This window comes from Periplaneta americana, chromosome 1 (genome assembly GCF_040183065.1).
Source record: "Periplaneta americana isolate PAMFEO1 chromosome 1, P.americana_PAMFEO1_priV1, whole genome shotgun sequence".
Classification (NCBI taxonomy): Eukaryota; Metazoa; Arthropoda; class Insecta; order Blattodea; family Blattidae; genus Periplaneta; species Periplaneta americana.
Genome location: NC_091117.1, coordinates 211904237 through 211910701, shown reverse-complemented (window position 1 = coordinate 211910701; position 6465 = coordinate 211904237).

The following is a 6465-nucleotide window of genomic DNA, read 5'->3' as shown; positions in this document are numbered from 1 at the left end:
TGCATTCACTTTGTTCACAATGTTATGTTTTTTCCTGGTAAAATAATGCAAGTGGCAGGAACTCAAGCCCTGGATATCATGTGTAATTCACAGCAAACCATGCACACTATATTTTGTTATGATAAGACATTTTGGAGAAGAAATTGGACATCTTGATTACACATTTTTAACATGGTATCAATTAGAAATATATTTATGATATTCACTTTCATGTGTTAAATGTAAACTAAGTTAGTTTCAGCTTTAGTTCTGAAGATGGCTACCAGTAAAGCCTGGTTCACAATAAACCGGAAACGAGAATCGGAACGAAAACGGTAAAATTGTTAAAATGTGTACATTTGAATATGAGCATTCACAATTAACGAAAAGCTTGCCGGAGCCCGGGATCGGGAACGGAGAGTTTGCCAAGTTTCAACTTCGGCGTTCACGTTTCCGATCACAGCCCACTAGATTCATTCTATTGCCATCTAAAAGCTATTTTGTCGTCGTATATTTTGTAGCAAGAAGACCGTGACATAACCTATGCATTATTTTGTTCTGTGCTGTGCATCATGGAGCAAGTTTTATTTGATGAGATTCTAATATTGAGTGTTGAGGAAAATCCTCACGTTTACGATAAGCGGCGCGCCTCGTATAAAGATGAGAAATAGCTGCATCTTTGAACACCGATCTTAAGTGAATCATATTTTATTACTGTATTGGTTGTATTACACACTACATATTCATGCTTCAATTCAGTAACTACTGTTGTGTTCATTTTTGTTCTATTACAAATGTTTCTTCTCTAATTATTTTACGTTATGGTAGATTTAAAATAGGTTGTGATAATAAAGATGCATGGGCATATTTATAGTACCGTACCTTATGAAATGTTTCAGTTGAAATTTCGAAGTTGGTTAACCTGTGTTTATGTTAGCTGCCTTGTACCACTGCCATCGTGATCTAGACCAGGCCGTAATGCAGGTTGTGTGACGTCACTCGATGAGTCGGGCTTTTCTATTTGAGTATACGGAGCTGAGTGAAATATATTACTTTATAGCGTGTCGGCGCTCAATTTTATTTAGTGTAATGTGTGTATAAGATCCCTTCACACTTCTTATTGCATAATATGTTGCAGAAATAATTACAAAACTGTGTTATTTTAATGTGAACGGAGTTTTACATGTTAACATAACCTGGTTGCATCAACATTTTAAGTTTGGAATGGAAGCTATTTTGAGATTTAATAAAGAAGAATTATTTATATTGTGATTTTAATTTAGCACATCTACCTTCCTTACTTGTAGGTACAAAATTTACCACAGTCCCTCCTATGAAATTAGTGTATGTACAGTTGTGTATTAATCTGGTAGGTTAGATAAATACAATTCATTACAACCCAGTATAGTAGGGAACAAATAAATAATACAATTAAATTTTTATTCAATGTAATATGTGCATAAGTTCCATTTATGTGTTGCATAATGTGACAGGAATAATAAATAAAACTGTTATTTTTATGTGAAGAGAATTTACCATGTTAACATAACCTATCTGCGTCAACATTTTAGGCTTAAGTTGAGAACGAAACTGTTTTGAGATTTAATAAAGAAGAATATATTTTTAGGATGAACTTCAGAATACGGTTACCGTCCTTACGTATAGGTAGAAAATTCGCCACAGTCCCTCCTATGAAATGTACATACGTTATATTACTTAGTAGCGCTGAGGTATAGTTCCGGTAATTTCTGAACTGAAAACAGTTGAATTTATTTTTTGTGGAGATGCATTTGATCCTATAAGCAAGGCATATTAAAATCCTGAACGAACCGAACTAATTTGTATATGCAAGATGTATGAATACGAAGGGAACTACCTCAGCGCTAGTTTAGCCCTAGTAACATATTAAACTAATCAGACTTCAGACTGGAGTACCGTCTGAAACGAATAAATACAATTGAAGTGTAGACAAATTGCAGTTATAAGTTATACGTAGCATTATGCTTAATTATAATGCATAATTGCGAATATGGAAATAAGGCAAGTACTGATAGAATAAACATAACCTATAACTTCATATTAAAATATATTGCGATGCAACTGAAAATTGTTGAAACGTGCATAAATGAATGTGCAAGAATTTCGTAATGAAGTATGAGTGCTTTATTTCAACTAATTACAATTCTAGATACTCTAACAGTAATGAAAACTATAGGGTATAATTTTTCGTAATATACTATATGTATCTGTATATGTATAATTCAAATTGTGTATATTATCAAACGTCGTATTATTTACTCGTATAATGTAGGTTATTCACAAATAAAAAGAGCGCAATAATTTAAATTTAATAAGACAAATACGGTAAACTAACAATAATGGATTAGACAAGAGTAACATCGGTAACGCTGCACTTAGGCCTAATCACAACTTACTTTACAATCCAGTCAATGTTTCACTTTCACGTATATATTATTACACATATTTAGCCTACTGTTTATAAGACCAAAATTTCACTTAACCACATGAGGGCGCAATATTTAATCGAAATAAAGGCAGGTATTACACATACGAACTTTGCCTGCAACAACGTAATTTTCACACCAAAAATAACACTATACCTTAAATTGCAAGTAAATTGTGTCTCAAGTGTCTCACAATCACTGTTTAAAATTTTACTGACGCAATTACACTGCATTTCAGAGAAATATATGTTATTCTTCATGCACTGCAACTAATTCATATGGTTGAAAGACCGCCCTTCGCGATCAGCTGTTAAGCGAGTCACGTGGTCTGCCTTACGGCCTGTATTAGATCACGATGGCAGTGCTTGTACTCATGAAAGAACGCCATTGATCAATTATACACAAATAACATCAGAATGCGTAATATCGATTTTACATATCGTTATTGACATGTATATCGATATGTATAGTCATCTACGTTCTCGGTTTATTGTGAATCAATCATTTTCATATTCACGTCCTCTGCTTCTCGTTTTCATTCTGGTTCTCGTTCCCGGTTTATTATGAACAAGCCTTAAGCTGAAGCTAATCAACTAGCTATTTACAAACTGCTTTGCATTTAGTACATGAAAGTGATTAACAAAAATATATTCCTAAAAAATTGGATATCAATAATGGACTGCAATTTTATAATTCCATCTCTCTTAAAATGTTCAACACATACATTTTCACTTACAATGAAACACCAACAAAAGGATTTTCACTAACAGAAATGTAATTTTTCAATGTATTGAACTTTGCTTGTTGTGCAGGTAGGAATTTGAAAATCAGTGGGATTTTCAGAAGGAATAACTTCGAAACAGGGAAGATCTTCCAGTTGTTTTATCCAGTCCGAGAATCAGGAATTAGGCCTACTTATTTTCTATAAATGGATAACATGTTTCTTGCGGTATGGCATAGTTGCGCCCCACAGTCAATTGAGAGGCCTAGGCATGGCATAATTGCGCCCCAAAGAAATCAGGTAGCAGAAGGGACATGGCATAGTTGTGCCCTGAAGAAATCAGGTAGAAGAAGGGACATGGCATAGTTGCGCCCTGAAGAAATCAGGTAGCAGAAGGGACATGGCATAGTTGCGCCCCGAAGAAATCAGGTACCAGATGGGACATGTGCATAGTTGTGCCCTGAAGAAATCAGGTAGCAGAAGGGACATGGCATAGTTGTGCCCTGAAGAAATCAGGTAGAAGAAGGGACATGGCATAGTTGCGTCCTGAAGAAATCAGGTAACAGAAGGGACATGGCATAGTTGCGCCCCGAAGAAATCAGGTACCAGATGGGACATGACATAGTTGTGCCCTGAAGAAATCAGGTAGCAGAAGGGACATGGCATAGTTGTGCCCTGAAGAAATCAGGTAGAAGAAGGGACATGGCATAGTTGTGCCCTGAAGAAATCAGGTAGCAGAAGGGACATGGCATAGTTGCGCCCCGAAGAAATCAGGTACCAGATGGGACATGGCATAGTTGTGCCATCAATAAGGTTGTTTGATTACGAGGCTCGAGTTTCCGTAGTGTCTTTTTCTCTATCTATTTCATCGGGGCGCAACTATGCCATGTCCCTTCTGCTACTTGATTTCTTTGGGGCGCAACTATGCCATGCCCTTTTCTCTACCTGATGGGAACGGGGCGCAACTATGCCCACTAAACAGGGACCCTTTTTATCTGCTGCATTTTATCTGACCGTGGGGCGCAACTATGCCACTATTTTAATAGGCCCAATTCTTTATCCATTTTCCCAGATATTGAAGCCCTGACAGTGTTTTCTTCTTTCAAAATACAGTTTGCAAAATGTAGAGCCAGAAGTTGCTGTCGGTTTATGCAATATGATTTATATTTTTCGTAACAAAACGTCATCCTTACGTAGGTATTACGGTATACCTAGGTGTGGCGAGAGCATGGTTTCGGTATATTTTTCTCCAGTCAAATATAATCTGCGTTTGGTTCTCATTTCTTTACAATTATGTTGTAGGTAAAAGTAAGAAGAACAAGAATGCGTTTTCCGTTGGATTTAAAATTTCATGCGCTGTTGATTTCAGTTCCATCTTATTCCTTGAATAAGAATGAGATTTTTTGCACTTTGAATCAAATAAAACTTCTTAAGGGGAGAGGATGGTATTTTTTTTGGTGAAAAATGAATAAATTTTCAAAAAAAAATCTTCAAAATATTCTGTGATATGTGTGGAATGCATAGCATAACATCTTATGGGTATTTGTGCTCTTATCGGATGTTAAGTCGCCATTTTTAAACTTCCTGAGTTATGGATTTTTAAATCACTCGCCCACTTTTATTGTTGTTTCCGGTAAATTAAATTAAATTTTTTCCCTTTAAAATACTCTTTGATATGTGTGGAATGCATTGCATAACATTTTGTGGGTATTTGTGCCCTTATCGGATGTTGAGACGTCATTTTTAAACTTCCTGCGCAATGGAATTTTTAAATCACACGCCCGCTTTTATCGCTTTCCAGTAACATCTTTTTTTTGCTACATTGCTAGACAAAAATGAATATAATTTCTGAACTATTAAAGATACATGAATGAAATTTAGAACATATATTCTTTAGACTATTAGGAATCTTTTCTTTGTAACAGAATTTTGTTAATAAATTGATTTCATTTTTAAAATATGCCCGTTTATTTGAAAGAAAGGAAATCAGAAAATTGTTATTAAATTTTAATTGTTTATTTTACAAATGTAGGGACTAATATAAAAATTCTGTTACAGACAGTTTGTAGAACATGCTTTTGTAAATACATTGCAAAAAACTATTTGAATCTATTTTTAAAAACGGTTTAGATATATCTGTTTTAGTACAATCCTGCATTGGGTATATATTTTTTTTTCAAATTTGGGCCCCCAAATAATTTTTTTTTCAAATATTTTTATTTGGTTGAGTTGCCACAGCTATGAGCTCTCCACATAGAAAAAATTATTTTACACCAAATAGGAAAAAAGTAAAAAAAAAAAAAAAAAAAAACTATCCTCTCCCCTTAAATTTTTATGTTCATGAGCTTAAGTATTAAAATTTTATTTTCAACAGATAGTTTTTCCAATGTCCAAAAGCCACAACATTAAACCAGACGAAATATTATTCAGATTTCACCATACCTCGCTTTTTATCTATTCCCTCATCTCGAAATTTTCCTTAAGATATGAAATAAATCGTGAAATTCGCCAAAAATAAAATTTTTCGCTCTTATGAAAAATCAATAATGTGTCCAAAAAATCCATAACGATCACAAGTATTTTGTGCGAGTTCGTGCGTATTTGCTTGGTTTCCGCACAAAACCAATCCGCGGTAAGTCTAAAATTCCACATCCAGTATTCCCGACCTAATACACATAACAATTTCCCTCTTCTTACCGCTTAAGTGACATATTGATTTTACTGCTTTAGGCTTTTAACATATTATTTTTAGAGACGTTCAATATAGTAATAATTATAAATTGGAAACTTACCACTGCAATTTCACCTAAATTGCACTGTTATTTATTGTTTTTAAATATTTGCAAAATTTAAGTAAGCTCTACAACTCCACTAAAGTTACTGCAGTCGTGATGCATGTAACATTAAGGAAGCCGTTTGTTTCAAGTTCGCATTTATAGACTGGGAGAAAACAAAGACAGACGTATATCACGGCCTGCTGGAGTATAGTAAACACAGAAAACATTTTAAAGCAACAATGTTGAAGATAGATATTTTTGTTTTGCAAATTTGCCGTCATTGAACAGAAACCAAGATGGAGATTTCATTGCAACTAATTAGAAATTCCTCTTTCAGGTATGTAATAAACGATCTTCGCACAAAATAATGTATGATACACTAGCGGTATGTTTTCTTTCAATTCTCGGAAATTAAAAAAGCTCAACTACGTTTCACATTTTCAAACTTTTCCTCGAACATGAAAACTTCAACATACCGCTCTTGTAACGCATATACTATTGTGAGCCCTTCGGGGTTGTAAAA